We start from the raw sequence: 21,006 nt of genomic DNA, 5'->3' as shown, positions 1-21,006 counted from the left end.
TTTGTGAACACAAGAAAAGGAAGTTAACTTCAAGAATATCAATCTACTTCCTTCCATGAGCTATAAATGCACTCTAAAGTAAAAGATACATATAAGGATCTCTTGACCTAGTATACCTCTTAACTTTCAGTGCAATTGACTTTATTTTCCTGTCAACTACAATTTTCAGTGAAGACTCCTGACTTCTTAGTGGCATAATAAAGTTTTGTCTAGGATTACAATAAAAAGTTTCCATAATATCTATGACCTGAACATTCTACATTTATTTTTAAATCACATCTGAAAATCAGCACCAATGGCAATTTGATGTTTGGGCCCTTGAAACCAGATATTTATCCCCTTGCCTCTCACATTTGGTTCATATCTTTTAGGGCAAGTTTCATTATATAAAAGTTAAGTTTAGAAGAGAGGTTTGCACAGGTTCAAGTGAAGTTTACGCGTATTTTAGTTTGATGTATTTTACTTTTAGAGTAAATTAGTTATTCCTGTGTTCCTTTTGGAGAAATGGAAATATTCCAGAACACACTCCTTTGCCACATCCATCCCTGTTAACAATTCCCTTAACCACTTGACCAAGTGAGAAGGAATTAAAAAGGAGGTGGTAGACCGGAGCTTGCAAGCAATTTCCTTCTACTCCCTTCACTGGTGACCCTTGCCCTTCACTATTCTTGCACTTGCCCTTTCCAGTTGCATATCCAGGAGGAGTGGGAGGCAGGGTGACATTTGACTCCACAGAGCCACACACACCAACAGCATGATGCCCGTGACTTCCTTCTCTCCTTCTGGCTTTGCATCATGGCATTAACTGAAAGGGTCTGGTCTTACAGCAGTCCCAGGGGAGTGGGATGGAGTTGCCTACTGACTTATAAAAGGCATGTGAGGAAACTATATGTTATTAAATTTTTTCAATGATAAAGAGAGACATATATTGATAAAATTGCTTTATTATGTGATTCAAATGTTAAATTCCAACTCTAGTATACAGTATTTTATTTTATGAACAAGTAATAAGAGTTAAAAATGAAGGTACAGAATGTCATTCCATAAGCCTGAGGTTCATTTACACAGTGCATGTTGATCACCTACTATGATCAGAGACTCAGCTGGTGTTAAGGAAATGATTAGGAATAAAAAGAGATATGGTTCCTGCCTTCATGGAGACTACAGTCTTTTGGATTGGGATTATAGCAAATGAAATTCAACTAGAAACACAGCACTGATTATGGCATATATATGATTATACATGCCGAAAATGTCAAGATATGGATGTCACTGGGTTGAAAGAGAAATTTTTCTCACAGTGAAATAACTAATTGCAAATAGAAGGTATTCTATAAGAATACAGATAATCTTTACATATGAAACTGAATTTGTCATTTTTTAATTCAACATCTTTCAATCCCTGGTTACATAAATATGTTGTCTATCCAAAAGAAACCAAGTTGGTTGTTCTATCCTCTCTCCTTTGCAAAGAAAATCATCATTTTTTGGGGGCAGGTAATGTGCTCATTGCTGGGAAATGAATAATAATCAGTTTTAAGCCACTCATGCTAATTTCATCCTCCTATATTTGTACCACTCTAAGTATGGTAATATGACCCAGTTCTGCCTAACAACACGTAAAGGAAACTCTCCTGTGCAACTTTCAGGGAATACTTCACACTTCTTCACATTTCCTTAAAAGCTGTTGGGTAAGGATCTGACACTTGGTGCTACCAAAAATATTTGCATGAGGCGACAAGTTTTGAGTGGAAAAGACAGTGCAATGAGGACGCCAGAGCAGACCTAGGTCCTGGCTGACCTTGCTGAGCCGCTGCACTGCCTAGGGCTGCCTACCTACAAACTTCTACATGGATAATTCCATCACGGTATTGGTTATACAACTGTATGTTACATATTCTGTTATTTGCAGCCAAATATATTTTAACTGATATACCTGGTAGATTTTGTTTTCAAACCAGGAACAATACCTTGCATAGCAAATACCAAGAAGTCCCCCTAATTATTGGAACATTTTAAATATTTAAGGAGCTGAATCAGAAGAATGTTCCAGAAGCATTCCAGGTTTGCGATATCCCTTGTCATAAATGCCGACATTATTTTACCTAAGCCTAACACCGAGGAACATGGAATGGTAGGGGGCCAGACAGAAAAGAGAGTGATGGTGATGTATGTACAGAAATCATACAGGGGAAAAAGATTAAATGGAAAGGAACTGGATATAGTAGCAGAGGTGGCACTTAAATATTAACTACATTTCTGGAAATAGAAATGAGAAACTCTACAATTCAACCAGATCAAGAGAAAACAGTTATGGCATAGTGTTGGGGACGATGAGAAAAAAAGAAAGCAGGAGGGAGTTAAAGTGCCCACAAAACAAACCCTGACTCATTCCAATAGAGTTTCAAATAAGCCCCAGTTTGACAAAGACCTAAAGTTGCTAAATCACCCCACAAAACACATCCTAGGGATGTGTGGATTCAATTACTGAGCAAGAGACCACCAGCAGCAAAGATGTTATTTGTGGAATTTCAATGCAAAGCAAATGTACAGATGTTGGCATAAAAGCTGAACTGTCTGAAATGGAATTGAAGATAGAAATCCAGGGAGAAGATTAGAAGAGATAAAGAATTAAACATGCAATAAGAGAGACATTACATGCATGGCATTGAGCTTGGACAGCCAATGCCTTGTGACACTCAGATACTAGTAATAATGACATATATGGGCTAAAAAATGGGAGAGGGTAGTGAATAAACAAATACTATATTAAAATCACTATCTCTGTGGGCAGGCAGTAAAAATCATATCATTTTCATTGAAAAATAATTCATTAAACTGCACCCCAGCAGGATACAAAGAACAACACACGGCATACAAAGATAGTGAGCAGCAGGGGGCAATAAACTTTATAAAAACTATTAAAGCATGTGCCAAAGCAAGATAATACAAGGAGGAAACAATGGAAATGTCAGGTCAATTTATAAAATAATCATGTTAATACATAAGAGCAAACACTTTACGAAAAACACACATGCTTATCAAGTTAAAATTCACACTCTGCAAAACCACCCTTGAGATGTTAAAGCTGACCTGCTGCAGAGCAGAGAAATAAAAGCCAGCAGGTTGCCATGTGGAAAGGCTGGGCCAGAGGAGCTTCACACCAGGTAACCTATCCAAATGGCATAATTGCTTGCAGGTATCTGAGACATTGCTCTAGGAACAGATGCAAAGGTGAACTGAAAACAGGACCACACACATTCTGTAACCACCGCTGTAGGAGCACACTTACAGCTTTACACGGGTAGGTTTAAGTAGCTTTGCCTCGAACACCCCTGTCTCCCATATTCCTGGGCAGTTCAACAAGCAACTCTATTTGAAGAACTGTTCCTGGACAATTCACAGCTTATGATCACCTCAAAACACAGAGGGCTTCCACAAGCTCTTTCTCCAAACTGTTTTTCTTCTGTCCGACAACCCCTTTGTTTCTCCATGAATTTCCCTCCCTTAAAAATAATTTATTTGCGATATGTTAGACCCAATATTTCTGTAAGGACACGTGGAAGACACTGAAAGTGAGAAAAATTTTGCAGATTAGACCAAGGAACAGAGGAAATAGGAAAATCTTGTCCCCCAGGGCATCGTGATGAGGTACGGAATGGCATACAAGACAGTAACAAACCAGAAACGACGACTGAAATCTTAAAAAGGACTTCAAAGATAAACTATGCTTAAGAGAACTTTACTTAGAATGATTCTGAAGTGGCCAAAATTAAACTAATGACAAGTGCTTTCAATGAACCCTTCTAAACTCTCCAAAATTATTTCTTACCTTTTATGGACCTAACTCTGCTACATGGAATCTTTCTCAAACCAATACAAGATGCAGAGCAACACAGACAGAACCCAAGACAAGAAGCTACAGAGATCAGTGTAGCCAATCAACACCTGCCAGACGACAGCCTAAAAGTACAGGTATCACTGCATTTCCTAATCAAACACACATTCACCCAATAAGCCTGTGAGGAACCAGCCCTTCCCATTTATACCAAGATCGCCCCACTCTGCCATCCCCACTTGTCTCCCCCATCCCTTTCCCTCTCCCTCTCTGTAATTTACAAGGACACTAGTCCATAGCATGACAAATGGCCTACACAGTTTTGTTAAAAAAAATAAAATAAAATAAAAAAATAAAATTTTTCCATAAAGTCATGTCCAGGACTTTAAGCTTTCTATTTCTGTTCTTACAGAACGAAAAAGAAATAACGTTAGGTGAATTTTGTTTTAAAATTCCTGCTGGGTTGAGACTTTAGATTTCAGGCTGGAAAGAATTTTTATGGCCAAGTTATAAACACCTGAAACTCAGCAGGTCCCACTAAAATGTATAGTTTTGAGATGGCGTGTGGCTTCCCTAATTTCAGAAGTTGATCTAGTTGAAGATAATTTGTTTTTAAAACTGTCAAACTATAAAAGCCACTACATTCCCTTTCACTAGCTTATAAAGATTAATTGGAAGTAACACATGCATGCAATTTACAGGTCAAAGAAAATTTTCCCTGTTGAAGTAGAGTTTGGCACAGTTCAACTATGTATTACATACTACACATGAAAAGTGAGATCAAAGCAACCAATAAAATATCTTGGACCATCTGTATATTTGTTTGTTCTTTTTGTTTGTTTGTTTTAATATAAGGTCAGAGGTGACAGTGGTATGGCATGGCTCTTTCACTAAAAGACACAATAATTTTTACATAAGATCACAAGAATAAAACTGTTTCTTCTTTGCTCTATTTTTAGATTTCTTTTGCAAGCACCTTGAACTAACAGTTTAAAGATTATTCAGATAATTGATATAAGGAATCCTATCTAGGAAAACTGTATCTGTAGAAATAACCCATTAGCATGTCAAAGTAGAGTTTTACAGAGCTGATCAGGCAAGGCTGTGTTTTAGGATGAAAAATTTAGAACTTTCAGAAAACTCTCATCATTTTCACCATAACAATGTATTTGGGTACTTTCATGTTTTATCATTTAACCTATAAATAATATTCAAGTGGTAGTGGGTAGTGTTAATAACTAATAAATTAACAAAATATAAAATGGTTACACAAAATTAAAGGAATTTTTTTTTTTTTTTTTTTTGAGACGGAGTCTCGCTCTGTCACCCAGGCTGGAGTGCAGTGGCACGATCTCGGCTCACTGCAACCTCTGCCTCCCAGGTTCAAGAGATTCTCCCGCTTCAGCCTCCCAAGTAGTTGGGATTACAGGTGCCCACCACCACACCCGGCTAATTTTTGTATTTTTAGTAGAGACAGCGTTTTGCCATGTTGGTCAGGCTGGTCTAAAACTCCTGACCTCAGGTGATCCACCTGCCTTGGCCTCCCAAAGTGCTGAGATTATAGGCGTGAGCCACCGTGCCTAGCCAGGAAAAAATATTGATACTTAAGAAGAAACTGAATAAATTTTATACATAAAACCCAAAAACTATTCTATATAAGCACTTTATTCTGTGTATTAGGCTATGAATAAAATAACTATATGTTTCCTTATTCAAGAAATGGAAATCATAGGTATCACCAACAGGAATAAAAAAACTGAAAATGCCAAAACCAAACCAGTCCAACCATCAGATGGAAAGAAAATAGTTAAACTTGTTGTCTCTGCCTCACATGGTTTTATGACTTCAAATTTTACACACTGCTATCCTGGATACTCTTAATTTAAATATCAATATATTATATTTTATGTGTCATATATTACATGTAAAGTCTTAAACATACACTCATATAGACATTAGATTTTCTTAAAACATGGATTTAAGGCCAAATCTATACAAAGAACTGAAATGCTACTTTGATGGGAATCCTATCCATTAGGAATTTCTAAAGACAAACACCACTTGATTTTTTTTCTCCAAATTAGACCTCAACTGTCATGCTGATTATTTATTTATGTCATTTGACAGGACTAAAATCAGCCTGTCTCCAAATTTTGCAGCCATCCATACTTTTTCTAATAAGAACTAATTTTACAAGGTCCTTTCTGGCCAAGAAACTTTCAACCACTATAAACTAGTCAGACACAATACAAGATGATTAGACCAGAGTATATAGACTATGTAGCATAAACTGCCAGTTAAACATTATGGCATGCTTCATTTTAATCATGTAGCTTTCATCTTTTTTGAACACCCTTTTAGCATCTCTTGAAAAAAAGAGGCTTTGAAAAAGCTGAGCTACTGCTAAACGCTGTAAGCTGATGCTGCTGTACTGTGTTTTGCCCACTGCTTCCCCACCCCCAGGAAAATAAAACAGATCGCCCTAAGTACTTTAAGGTCCTATAATTGTCATCTTAAATGAGACAGCACAACTCTCTTCAGCTGAAAGGTCAATTTGAATCAGGGTTGAAATGCAATCATGTTCTATATTTAGATTTATCATTATTATAATAACATATTTAGTGTAACAATAATAAATAAATGGTAGGCTAACAGAAAACTTTACGGCATGTATTATTACACATTAATTACAGGGTTAATTTCTGTTAGGCCAAACACAGATACAATTAAAACAAAATTCGACGTTACTGAAAAATTATTACTCACAAAATACAATATGGCACAAAATCCCAGTAAGCAAAAGAACTTTGGTGAGTTCCTTGAAGATGCTTGCAATAATATGACTTATGTTATTATTAACAGAAATAACAGAAGATGAATGAGCTTCAGAATATGTGATTTTTCAGAAAGCCTAATGCAAATTCCTAAATTTTGCCTATTAATGACCATGCTGTTTTAAAGAATTTTTGTTTGAATATGGGATATCTTCTGTAATTAGAGCTTTTTTGATTCCCTAATAAAATGTATAATGGCAAACAAATTTGAATTAAAAGTCTTTTAAAGATTATTTTTATTTTATTAAAGATGCATTAAACAGCATGTTCTCATAACCATAAAATGTTAAAACACAGAATGGCCTTTAATAATGCAGTACAAGACTTAATTATCTTACTACCTAGATAGAAAAAAAAAAAAAAAAAGGTTCAGAGCAGTCAAGAGATTTGCCAAAAGTCAAACAGCTAGCTAGCAACTAGATTTCAGGTCTTCTGACTTTCAGGGCAGTGTGCCTCCCATTTCTTCCTTTGAAAAAAGAAAAGAAAGATATTTGAGAGACAAATGTGCCATAATCAAGTGTAAGTTATGATAGTATACCAAAACACACCTAAAAGAGTTAGTAACATGACAGACAAAAGGCAACAACGATCTCTATGGATTTGGAACCACTGAGATCTTGGCAAAGACTTCAAAAGAACTCTCCACCATTCCCCCATAAATGTTTTCGTAATTGTTAACACAAAACCCAGATTCAGCACAATTCTTAGGAAGAAAGCAAAGAATCTTAGACAGAAGATTATCATTAAAATACTCAGAAATAAAATTTATATCTAAGAAGCCTAGTCACACAACAGATGTGATTCCCCTTTTGTCTTGAAGCTACATCAAAAGTTATCCAGTTTGCTCTTTGAAGAGCTCTTTCTTCAGCATTGTACTAGAGGTTCTAACCAATGTAATAAGGCAAGAAAAAGACATTGAAGCTATATATCAATAGAACAAGAGAGAGTTCAGAAACAAAATCTCATGTGTATAGTCAATTGATATGCAACAGAGGTGTCAAGGCAATTCAATAGAAAAAAGATGATATTTCCAACAATGTTTCTGGAACAACTGGATACACGTATGCCAAAAGTATAAATAAACAAATATGGACATTTGAGTAAATTTTGGGCATATCATGAGCAAAAATTAATTCAAAATGGATCATGGACCTAAACTGAAGAGCTAAAACTATAAAATTCTGAAACAAAACATAAAATTGTTTTGACTTCATATTATGCAAAGATTTCTCTGATATGACACCTGAAGTATGATCCATAAAAGAAATACATGACAAAATAGACCTCATTAAAATTAAAACCCTCTGTTCTTCAAAAAACACCTTTGAGAAAATGAAAACACAAGCCACAGCCTGGGGAAAATATTTGCTAATTATATATCTGACAAAAGATTTGAGTCCAGAGTATATACAGGCCTTTGGTAATTCAATAAGACAAAGACAAACAACCCAATAAAAAATGGGCAAAATATTTGAATAGAATTTCTCCAAAGATACAAGAACGGCTAATAAGTACCTGAAAAGATGGTCCACAGTATCAGTCATTACCAAAATTGTGGTAGGCAGAATTCTAAGATGGCTTCCAAGATTCTCACTCTCTGCAGTACAGATCCTGTACATCTCCACTTTTTGAGTGTAAGCAGTTATTTGTGAATAGGATGGGATTTTAATCCCAGGATTAGGTTAAATAATGTGGCAAAGGTGAAGAGATTTTGCAGATGTAATTAAGGTCCCTAAATGAGCTAACTTTGAGTTAATCAAAAAGGAAATCATCCTTGTCAGGTGTCCTAATCAGGTAAGCCCTTTAAAAGAGGGTCCAAGTATTCCCTGAAAGAGAATCAAAGTGAGAAGGATTCTTTTGCAACCAACCAGGTGGTGAACTTCCTCTGGAAGGAGCCACAAGGCAAGGACACCTCTAGGGTGGCCTGTAGAAGCTAAGAGCAGTCCCTAGCTGATAGCCAACAAGAAAATGGAGACTTCAGTCCTACAAAATCAAGGAATTGATTTCTGTCAGCAACCAGTGAGCCTGGAGGAGGACCTCCTCAAATGAGACTGCAGTCTCACGCAAGTTTAATTTCAGCCCAGTAAGACCCTGCACAGAGACCCTAGTTAACCTATAATCAGATTCCTAACCCATGGAAACTGTGAATAAAAAGTATGTTGTTTTAAGCTGCTATGTTTGTGGTAATTTGTTACACAGCAACAGAAAAACTAATAGAAAATACAAATTACAGCCATAATGAGATACCAGTACACACGAAATAGAATGGCTACAATAAAAGACAAAAAACCTGGAACCCTCATACGTTGCTGGTGGGAATGTAAAATGGTCTGATCTGATGACTTTAGAAAGTTTTGCATTTTCTTTAAAAATTAAACATGCATTTACCACACAGCTCAGCAATTTCACTACTAGAAATCTATTCCAGAGTAACAGAAACACATTTTTCACACAAAGATTTCTACATGAATGTTTATAGCAGCATTATTCAAAATAACCCAAAACAGAAATAATCCGAATGTCCAACAACTGGTAAATAAATAAACAGAACATGGTACATCCATTCAATGAAATACTTCTCAGCAATAATAAGAGGAACAAACTATAGACTGTAGTATGCTATAAGGGGCATATCATGGGTATAAGATTACTAACAGCCAGAAGGCCCACTCGAACATCCTGCAAGGCCTAAACTATGTGTCACTTAGCAGTATGATGCAAACTGGCCTGGGAACTTCCAACCCTGACCAGGGGATTAGTGGGTCTTTATGACAACAGAACCTAAAAGCTCTCCTTGCCCTGGAGCGAGACAAGGCCACTTCAGAACAGATGCAACTTTCAGGAACCTTAAAGCTTATCCTTACAAGAATAGTTTAAATTCTCTTAAGAACAAAATGCCTGACATCTGACTCAGACTCAATATGGGTATAAAAGCAGGGAGAATCCCCCAAACACTGAGAAGAGTTACTACCAAGAGACACTCTCAGTCAGGCAGTCATTTGACCCCTGAATGTACCTAGCCCATGCCATTTTAAACCTGATCCTGCAGTCCATCACTATAAGAATAAACTGCCTGGATCAAATGGTAAATCTACTTTTAGTTCTTTAAGGACTCTCCCACTACTAGGTATCTACCCAGAGGAAAAGAAGTCTTTATACGAAAAAGATACTTGAACATGCATGTTTATGGCAGCACAATTTGCAATTGCAAAAACATGGAACCAGCCCAAGTGCCCATCAATCAACAACAGGATAAAGAAAATGTGACACACACACACACACACACAACGGAATACCACTAAGCCATAGAAAGGAACAAAATAATGGCATTCATTGCAACCTGGATGGAATTTGAGACTGTTAATCTAAGTGAAGTAACTCAGAAATGGAAAACCAAACATCACATATTCTCATTCACATGCGGCAGCTAAGCTATGAGGATACAAAGACGTAAGAATGATACATTGGACTGTGGGGAAAGGTTGGGGCATGGCGAGGGATAAAATACTACACTTTGGATAAAGTATACGCTGCTCAAGCGATAGGTATACCAAAATCTCAAAAACCAACACTAAAGAACTTATTCATGTAACCAAACACAACCGGTACCCCAAAATCCTACTGAAATAAAAAAATTAAAATTAAAATTTTGTAAAAAGAATAAACTGCCTGAACATCAGACGGTGCCTAAGACTCATCTTTGACTCGAATCAGACTGAAGGTGAAAGTCATCCCTGGAAAACCTGGTTAAATAAGACTACTGGAGACCCCCAACATGCAGACACATACAGTAACTTGAATTAACCCCCAAAACATTACGCTAAGTAAAAGCAGTCAAGCACAGAAGACTACATCTTATAAGATTACACTTACATGAATTTTCTAGAAAAGGCAGAATTACGGAGAAATGCAAAGTAGATTGCTGTTTGCCTGGGACTGTGGTTGGGGGCAGGGATTGACTGCAGGTAGGCATGAAGGAACTTTACATGATGATGGAAGTGTTTTAAAAGCTGGATTGTGGTGACCGTCGCTTAACTATAAATTTACTAAAAATTTTCTAACCAGACACTTACAATCAGTGAATTGCACAGTATACAAAATATACTTCAACAAAGCTCTTAAAAGTGAAAAAAGAGATCATAATAAAACACTATTATAAATATGAACAAAACAGTAGGATGTTTGTACTGTGCTATAAGACAAAGTGAACCTGCCATACTGACTTTCTATTTCCAAATATTCACATGTCAAACATTGACTCAAAGGCAAGTCAACTTTTCAACACTTTATTCATATTCAACATTAAGAATTTATTTTATAATCTACCTAAGATTTCTCTCTTCCATTTACATGATACTTTGATTCAAAATTTTCCGGGGGAGAATTTTGACACATATCCTATCTAAAAGAGGAAAATTATAGTCAAATGAGGCCACATCTCCTTCAAAACTCTTTTACTTATAACTTTTCTGACTTCTTCCAAATTGCTTCAATAAAATGGACTTAAAGCCATGCCAGTGTTTATAAGTGGGAATTAGTTAGAAGTGATGCAGATTTAGTTATGTCACATCTAGAGTATTCTACTAAAGTAACTTTTATTGAGTATGTTATATATTTTTCAATCAACTTCTTAACTGTTTGGAGGCTTTACTTAATAATGAAATGAAACCAATCCATCCAAATGAGCACACTCTCTCAAGGATTCTTCCATACTAAATGCAATGGACTCCCAGGAAAAAAAAGTCTGGGTATGAGTCTCAGTTTTCTCATTTAAACTTGTTAGACAACCTCAAGATAAGTCAAAATACTGCTCTGAGCCCTAGTTTCCATATTTGTAAAATGAAATTAAAAATAATACTTGACCTACTTACTTCATAAGGTTTGCATGTGGACTAAATATAACAATATAGGTAAAAGTGCTTTATAAATTAAAGTAGTATATAAAAATCAGCTCTTTAGAAAGAGCAAAAGAAAAGTATCATGAAAATGTTAAACATCTGTTTGCTAATTCCAGGGCAACTGCACAATTTTCTTCTTCATCAAAGCATATAGTAGTCACATAAATCCATAAAATTATTTCAAGGCACTTGAAACACTTCATATGTATCATCTCATTTATGTTCAAAATATCGATGTGAAAACTACTGTTTCCACTTTAAATAGTGAAACTGGTTAAAAAGAAAAGTTAAATGACCAGTCTCAGCATCATGAAATGCCCACCAATGCCCCATTCTGTTTTCTGTCTTCAACCAGGACTGCAGATGCTCTGACTATTGTATGCATATTGTGGCCACAGGTGACAGCCCAAATCTGTACATTTTGCTGCATTCTGTATTATTTGCTTAGTAATTGAAGGAGAATTGCATTCTTCTTCTTTCCTTTGTTATCTTTACAGACAAAGTATGTAATTGTTAGGGAAAGCAACGAAATGCCAATAAATATATTGGCATAACCTTGCAGGTCATTATAAAGGATTTTTTTGTTGTTGTTGTTATTTCTGAGAAAGAAGCTGCATAGTTCAGGAGGCAGTTAGACCAACTCATGTTTGCTTGGCACCTGGGTCCTAGTGAAACAATTCAACTGACTTGTAAACAGGCATGATGCCATCCAGCCATATGGGTGCACATAGATGCTGCCAAGTGACCATGTAGAAGAATCGGAAGCGTTTGTTGAGGGCAGCAGTCCCAGTATGAGACATCCAAACAGCTGTCTACCCTGAGATTCACACGCCTGTGGTTAAGGGGACGTGACATGGTTAATCTACGTTGGATTAATTTTAAAACATAAAAATCAGCTTCCTTGGCCCCAAATGATCAGTTGTGTACATGGTTGAAACATTTAACATACTGTCCTCTATGTATTTGCCTTTCTTCCCCTAAAACTCATGATGTATTTCTATTTAATGGCTTTCCAAGGTGTCTAACTACATTCCATGATACTGATCAAATATTTGAAAAGAAAAATAGTCTTCATAAATCCTGGTAGCCTACATCCTTAATCTGAATTTTTTAGAAATATGGCCATATTTATCTTTGTAAAGATAAGTATCATTATGGAGAGATGCTGGCAAACTTATTTTAGTTAAGAGGTCAAGCCAAGCAACTGAACCACACTAAGAAATTTAGTTAGCGAAAGAAATAAAATCACTTTGGGAATTTTACTACTATAATAATTTTGTTTACATTTAAAGTTGGGGTACCCAGAACCTTGTATTACTTTAAATGGGGAGGCTTGCTCCCTGAAAGTTTCATGTAGAACCATCAAAGATTTTATTTACATATTCAGTCTAAAAAACGTAGGCTAAAACATTTTCAGCAGCAAGCACTGCAAAGGAAATCAGACAAGTAGGTGTTTTCCCCAGGTGTCTAAAGGTACCAATAGGATGAGCATTTCATCTTGGCATAGTATCACTATAGGTCAGGGAATCAGATATAAACACACTTCCGAGAGCACACATATGGACAGACAAGTTAACTTATTCTACAGGGTGGCCCTGTGCCTTATGTAAGAATATTTTACTCATCTAAAATGCAGATGCAACCAACAAAACTGAAAAGTCTCTCTGAAGAGTCAAAAATGACGCCATAATGTTCAAATATTTTATTCATAGAGAAGCCCTCTTGTCCTCTGTCAGATTTTGTTTATGCTTAGCTTATATATTGTTCCAACAAACCTAGGTGTCCGAGCTGAAAGCATATCTGAAGCAGCGAATTAAAGAGGAGTCCCAGAAACAGTAATAGCATCGAGGAGTTATAGCTGACAGTAAGGGGGAATAGAAAAAAGGCGGGGGCGGGGGGGGGGAGAAAAACAACAGGAAAAAAAAGCCCTCAAAATGCACTACAATCTAGGCCAATTTGGTATATAGTCAAAGCTGTTCTCATAGTCCAATGGTCCCTAAGGATATCACACCATATTATTTTCATGGTAATGAAATGCATACATAATGATGCTGCTAAGTCATAAAGAAAAGGCTCAATTATCTTCCACACAAAAAATTCTTTCCAAAATGATTTAAATAAAAAAGAAAAACTTTGGTGATTAAAGAAGCAGCCCCCCTTTATCCAACATAATTTCCTGTAAGTTCCACATAGTTGAAGTTTTCTTGCACATGTACTATATTCACATGTATAAATTACGAACAACTTTATAGCCTTAAAAATGTCTCAGTACTGATGAGATCTTACCCTGATAAGATGATTCCTGATTTACAAGCTTGAATTTCAAGAGTTACGATGCAGCATATAAAACGTTATTATAAATCGCAGCTCACTGCTATCCTTAGTACTATACCAGTTTGAGGAATGTTTTATCTCCTTCACACTAAATCACCTAAATGTAAATAGTTTAAATTTTGGCAACTTTTGTTTCCTCTTTTCCACCTCAACCTTTAAAATATATGCCTTCATTAGAATGCATTCCTCCTTCACACCAGCAAATAATTAATTATTCTTTATAAATAAGTAAAACATCTCTTTAAGGCTAGCTCACTGCTCAATGGAAATTATAAATTGCAAGCTTCTCTCTTTGTCCTCACAAACAAATAAATCCAAGAAAAACAGACTCTTTGAATAACCTTTTCCATAAAATTCTAGTCCCTGACCCTCCAAACTGAATGTTAAGTGACTATCAATTTACTTGCCGGCCTCTGAGAAGGCCTCTGGAAAAGATGCCCAATAACTATAAAAATGCAGCTATGGAGACAGAAAAGTAATTTTTAGTCTTATTTTATACTTTCAGATATTTAGTACACAGTGAATAGAGTTAGGCTTCTAAATAATTAAACTGCAAATTTAAGAAATTATGAACTTAAAGAACGTACTGAACTCTAATGAGATCATTAATATGGCCACCCGAGTGTTTATTGTGTGCCTGGCATTACACTTGCTGCTTGACGTTATCTCACTTCATCCTCACAACAGCTCTGTAAGAGTGACTTGCCCAAGGTCACACAGGAAGTGAACTGAAATGAATCTGGAGATCATTCATTCAGAGAACACAAATGTTTTTAAGAACCAACAAATTTAAAGGGGAGGGGGAAAATGTAGAGTAAGCATATTCATGCAGTGTCTTTTGTTGTTGTTTTGTTGTTGCTGTTTTTGAGATGGCGTCTCACTCTGTCACCCAGGCTGGAGTGCAGTGGTGTGATCTTGGCTCACTGCAACTTCTGCCTCCCGAGTTCAAGTGATTCTCCCACCTTGGCCTCCCAAATAGCTGGGACTACAGACACGCATCACCACACCTGGCTAATTTTTGCATTTTTAGTAGAGCTGGGGTTTCGCCATGTTGGCCAGGCTGGTCTCGAACTCTTGACAAGTGATCTGCCTACCTTGGCCTCCCAAAGTCCATGCAGTGTGTTTTTTATTTATTCAGGTAAATATTTATTTTTCCTAATATGTGTCAAAGCATTTACGAGGGACGATAAAAGACTGCTCATTGCTACAGAACAATAATACACATTAATGTAACACTATGTTCAAGGCATTGTTTTAAGCACTTCTCTCTCTCTCTCTCACACACACACACACACACACACACTCCACTTTTCATCCTCAAAACAAGTTATGAAAAGGGCTTACTTACTAAAATTTCTTTATTATGATTCTGTATTTAGAACAAGGGCTTCCCCATCATACTTAGAATAGAACCCAACTCCCACCCTGTCCTAGAAGGGTGAAGGATCGTGCCCCTGCCTACCCTATCGTGCCCCTGCCCACTCCACCAACCTCCTCTGAGACTATCCTCTCACTTCCTACTCTCAAACCACACCGGTTCCTTTTTCTTTCAATTCTCCTGGAAGACACCAAGTTAGTTTTCACCTGAGAATTTCTGTGTTTGCTGCTTCCCCTCGATTGCTTTGTCTCCAGACTTCTTGTGGCTGGCTCCTTCTGCTCCTCAATCCAAACGCCAACCCAGAGAGGCTTTCATTGCCACCCAATCAAAAGTAGCACATCTGTCCCTAGTAGGTTACCATCACGACAGCACAGGCTTCATTTCTTCATCGTACTTATCACTACCCCAAGTCATGCTGGTAGTGTATTTGCTTGTTCACTGCTGTCTGTTCCTCCCACCCCACTCCAGCTAAATGAAAGTCAGGGAGCAGGGAGAAGCAGGTGGGTGGGGTTGGGGGTGGGGTGGTCTTGTTTACCCACAACAGGGCTTGCCATGCAGCATATGCTCAACAACTATCTGCTGTGTGAATGGATGTCCATTTATTACGGCAAGTAGCAAAACATCATACCTGAGCTATCAATTTAGGGAGTTTTGATGGTAATATTTACCTGAGTGATAAGGAATGTGCAGAGAGCAGTAAAATTAATGCCAAAAAATAGAGAAAAAAGTCCTTACATGTTTGGAACTTAAATAATATGCTACTAAAAATATCTTGAGTTACATATTAAATCAAATAAGATATCTCAAACAATTCTGAGAGGAATAATGTTGAAAAAACTCTATGTCAAAATGTGTGGGACACCACTAAAGTCATACAGTGAAATATATATCTATAAATACAAACTTCAGGAAACACAGAAGTTAAAGGAGTAAGTATTCATCTCAAGAATTCAGGAACGTCACAATTGGGAAAACCCAAAGGAACAGAAAAGGTAGAAAATAAAGGTAAACCCTTTGGGAGGCCAAAGCGGGAGGATCATGTGGTCAGGAGACGGAGACCATCCTGGCTAACACGGTGAAACCCCATCTCTACTAAAAATACAAAAAATTAGCCAGGCATGGTGGCAGGCACCTGTAATCCCAACTACTGAGGCAGGAGAATCGCTTGAACCAGGGAGGCAGAGGTTGCAGTGAGCCAAGATAACGCCACTGCACTCCAGCCTGGGTGACAGAGCAAGACTCTGTCTCAAAAAAAAAAAAAAAAAGAAAAAAAGAAAAGAAAGGTAAAAACATCAATAAATAAAATAGAGAAAAAACAGGGAAAACAAAATTATTTTAATAAAGTGAACAAATAAGAATATGCAGATAAGCCTAACCTCAATAAGAAAACATAATTATAAGGTTAATTAAAAAGATATAAATATTATTTAAGAAAAGAAAAAGTAATAACCGCAGTCACAAAAGCAGCTCTATACCTGAGAGGAACCATGCTCGGATCCCTTGGGGCCCAGCTCAGGCAATTTCATCCCACAGTTTCCATCATAAAATGATATCTCAACATCACTATTAAAAAATAAGTTTTTTTCCACTAAACTTCTTAAAATAAGCTTTTAATGTCCATTAAACTTTTAAAATACATCCATCATGATTATTTCCAGTGACAATAGAATTGTCGAGTATTTGGAAAACATAAAATAATAGAGAAGAAATTTAAAAGCTACTATAATCCCAGAGATGTTTTTACCATGTGGCTAGAGACCACCAAAACAACTGGCAGAAAAAACGAAACCTGATTACTGGTGGACTCATAATTATACTAATAAAACACTGCGTTGTATCTTTTTGAAATGCACTGATTAATTATTTTGTCTTAATTTCTCACTATTCCTCTTCATGCACTCTCCGGTCCAGCCAACTGCAGTAACTTTATGTTTCCTTAACATGCATGGTGTTTTAATGTTTCCATTTCTTTTACTCGTCCAATTTTTTTCTGCCTGCAATAACATCCCTCTCATCTCTACCTGTTCAAATTTTACTCCTGTCTATGAAGAAACTTCCCCTTATTTCCTAGTTGCAAATAATATCTCTCTTCTTAGAATCCTTCTAGACTGCCTGTGCCTCTGCTGTGGCATTTACAGCACTCTAATGTAATATATCTTTTCTTGCATTGTTGTCTGAATATATGCTTTAAGTTTCCTGCACCATATCCCAGAGGAACAGACCACTTTCCTGTGTATCTTTGTTTTCTTCACAACATCTAACCTAGCATCAGAATTTGTATTTAAGTAATTTGTATTTAAGCCAGGTATTTAAGTAATACAACCTCTGAGGCTCAGTTTCCTCATATAGAATGTTGGAGCTAAAAACGGTTCTTACTTCCTGGTGTTGAGATTAAATAAGATTATGTACATACAACTTTTAGCACAGCACATCGTATATAGCATGCACTCAATATGACAGTGCATTGAATAAGTGGTGAATAAAATAATATCTAACAATGAATGAGGAAAGGTGCAGAAGCCTTTCAAATATTTGAGTAATTAAATAATCAAAACCAGCTCTTAGCAAGCTATATCTATATTAACATTTTGCCAAATTGCAGCAATTCTAAAATGCTATCAATGTTTAAATGTCATCAATTTACTATCAGCTTGCCTAGAAAAAAAGAAACACTATCATATTAAATATATACATCAATTACAACACATATGTACAATTTCAGAGACATTTTGAATTACAGAAATGCAGGAATTTCCATGCCATGTCCCTCTCCTGTCTTGTAACTCATCAATCCTTTGCATATACATTTCCACTGTTCTGAGAATAACAGTGAATGTCCACCACCGCCTTGTCATGTATGCCTGCTACCGACATTTCTTTGCAAGCTCAGTATCTCTGGAAATTTCTGGAACCTGTGGTCCGTCTTTGACATTGTATCAGAAACAAACTCTCGTGGTGGTGCAAGAGACCATATTTCCCATTGCCCACGTCTGTTGGGCATTCTTCCTGCTCATTTTCCTTTCCAGTGCCACAGCTTTTCAAAGTTTTGACCACTTCTCTCTAAATTATACTCTTACTGTATTGATACTTATATTGGCAGTTAAATTTTCACGTTTTATAATTTGCAAATTGTTTCTGCATATAGTAATCCATTTAATTGTCACACATGCACAAAAAGCTTGGGAGATTTAAAAAGCAAATGAAAACAAGCTTTCTCGGTCCCCATTTCTCAGATAAGGAGATGGAGGCCCTAAAAAGACTTCCTAACTTGCCAAAGTTGACGGAGATAAAGTACAAAAATAGCCAGGTGTTCTGACTCCAAATACAATGCTTTTGTTTTTAAAATTTGGTTCCACCTCTTCTCTATTTTTTTTCTGCATTCTCTGTTTCCTTCACTGACTTCTACTCCCTTCTGAAGCCATAATTGTTAATGCTTATAATACTTTGTCTCTCTGCTTTTTTTCCTTTTCGCTATAGCTTTAGGCTTTAAATATAATCTCTACATGGATGAGCCCTGCCTCTGTCCTGCACTGCGGCTCATTGTTTCTCACCCTTTCTGGAGATTTCCATTCATACACTGTATGATGGTGTATACACCATCACCTTAAATTAAGGTATTATCACCTTAAATGAATAAAATTTACTCATTGGGGGAAATAAGCAAATTCTAAAAAAAAAAAACAACTTTTCTAATTTTCTAACCACCATAACAAATAACACAGAAGTTTCCATCCTATTCTTGAATACCCTAATTAAGGAAATTCCTTTCTCCATTCTTGATCAAACACATTAAAGAACACTAATATAACTACACTTTGGTAACTGAAAGTCTACAGTAAAAAATAACTTCAAAATATTTGAAAAGGTAATCTTTTGCCATCAGATCGGCTTATCATAAGGATGGTTACTGCAGTAACTTTCAGAGTTACTGCAGTACTTTCAGAGTTACTTTCCAGGGACTGGAAAGTGTAATGAGGAGCTGGGGGCAGAAATAGGGATGGTTAATGGGTACCAAAAAAAAAAAAAAAACCCAGATAGAATGAATAAGACTTATTATTAGATAACACAACAGGGTGACTATAGTCAATAATAACTTAATTGTACTTTTTTTTTTTTTTTTTTGAGATGGAGTCTCACCCTGTCACCCAGGCTAGAGTGTAGTGGCACGATCTTGGCTCACTGCAACCTCCACCTCCCGGGTTTCAGGTGATTCTCCTGCCTCGGCCTCCTGTGTAGCTGGGATTACAAGCTCCCACCACCACAACCAGCTAATTTTTGTATTTTTAGTAGAGACAGGGTTTCACCATGTTGGCCAGGCTGGCCTCAAAATCCTGACTTCAAGCGATCCACCCAACTCGGTCTCCCAAAGTGTTGGGATTACAGACGTGAGCCACTATGCCCAGCCAGTTTTACATTTTAAAATAACCAAAGAGTGTAATTGGATTGTTTGTAACACAAATGATAAATGCTTGAGAGGACAGATACCCCATTTTCCATGATGTGATTCTTTCACACTGCGTGCCTATATCAAAACATCTCATGTACCCCATAAATATACACATGGACTATGTGCCCACAAAAATTAAAAATTAAAAATTTTTTTAAAAAATTGGTTCATCAAACCCTCCCAGCTGCTCTGGTGTTCACTCCTTACCTAGCCACTATCCACATACCAGTATATAGTTGAAAGTGACAGTCAAATTATTTAACTACAGATTACTGTACCCGGTGGGCATGGCCACCCAGAGTGTACCAGGTAAATATCATCCCTGTTCATGCTAATATAACTAACTCAGCACAATCCCAAAAGACAACTTTAGAACTAAACAAACAATAACAGTGATGAGCTGTAACATCCAGGGCTTTGAAAATCATGGAAACATAACATATTTTGAATTTTTAAAAGAATCCTACACTGAGAATCTGTATTATTCTCAATCATTACTCTAAATATGATGGTAACAAGAACACACACACACAAAACAGGTATTCAGGAGTTCTCAAAATTCTGGGAAGCATCAAAGAAGGACACCAAAAGAGCCATATATACTACTCCATAAAACTTTTAATTCAAATTTTGCTGTAGCTATAATTATCAAAAGTAAAGAAACAGAAATCTCTATTATTTCATCAAGTTTTCTATCGCTATGAAATCTTATAGCATAAAACAAAATTTTAATGACAACACAATCCCTGTAGATAATCAAAAGATTTTCGCAGTAATAAAACAGGTTAGCTTGCAAAACGGTTCTGTGTTTGGTTCATCATATGATACTATTTAGGGTATATAATCCTGAAAGGGCAATCCGATAATCACACTAGAAGCAATTTTGTACAATACTAGTGCTGAAAAGTCAATTTAACTTTCCAGCTTTATAAGACTTTGTTATTGCTATTGTTAATTATTTCTCATTTAATGGGAAATTGGCAAGAAGGTCCCCGACTGTCATTTTAAATCTGCAGTAATATCATGTGAAGCTTTTCGTCCTTATTCCCAAGTCCTGGATTATCAGAGTTAAATGGCAGATCCGGCGTTACAAAAGCTCAGGGGCAGGCACTGTTACACAAATTGCCAATTCAATTAACAGTGTGCAAATGCTCCACTGGCAGACTGCAGGAAGGACAGCCATTTTGGCAAGTGTCATTCCTAATTTATCAAACTGTCAAACCTTCCACTCAGGTGCCTGCGGTCACTGTCTGCTTCTTAAAGCTACGCTGTAAAAG

The 21,006-nt window shown here is 36.6% G+C and overlaps 1 protein-coding gene across 13 annotated transcripts in view; it reads right to left on the bottom strand.

Annotated features, from left to right (window-relative positions):
• The window catches only part of NPAS3 (neuronal PAS domain protein 3), an 821,658-nt gene that overhangs the window by 460,009 nt on the left and 340,643 nt on the right, over nt 1-21,006 (bottom strand). The window lies entirely within an intron of this gene.

The sequence above is a fragment of the Hylobates moloch genome, unplaced genomic scaffold, assembly GCF_009828535.3.
Source record: "Hylobates moloch isolate HMO894 unplaced genomic scaffold, HMol_V3 SCAFFOLD_16, whole genome shotgun sequence".
Taxonomy (NCBI): Eukaryota; Metazoa; Chordata; class Mammalia; order Primates; family Hylobatidae; genus Hylobates; species Hylobates moloch.
The sequence above is the reverse complement of the archived record's forward strand: the minus strand, read 5'-3'. Positions and strand labels throughout refer to the sequence as shown.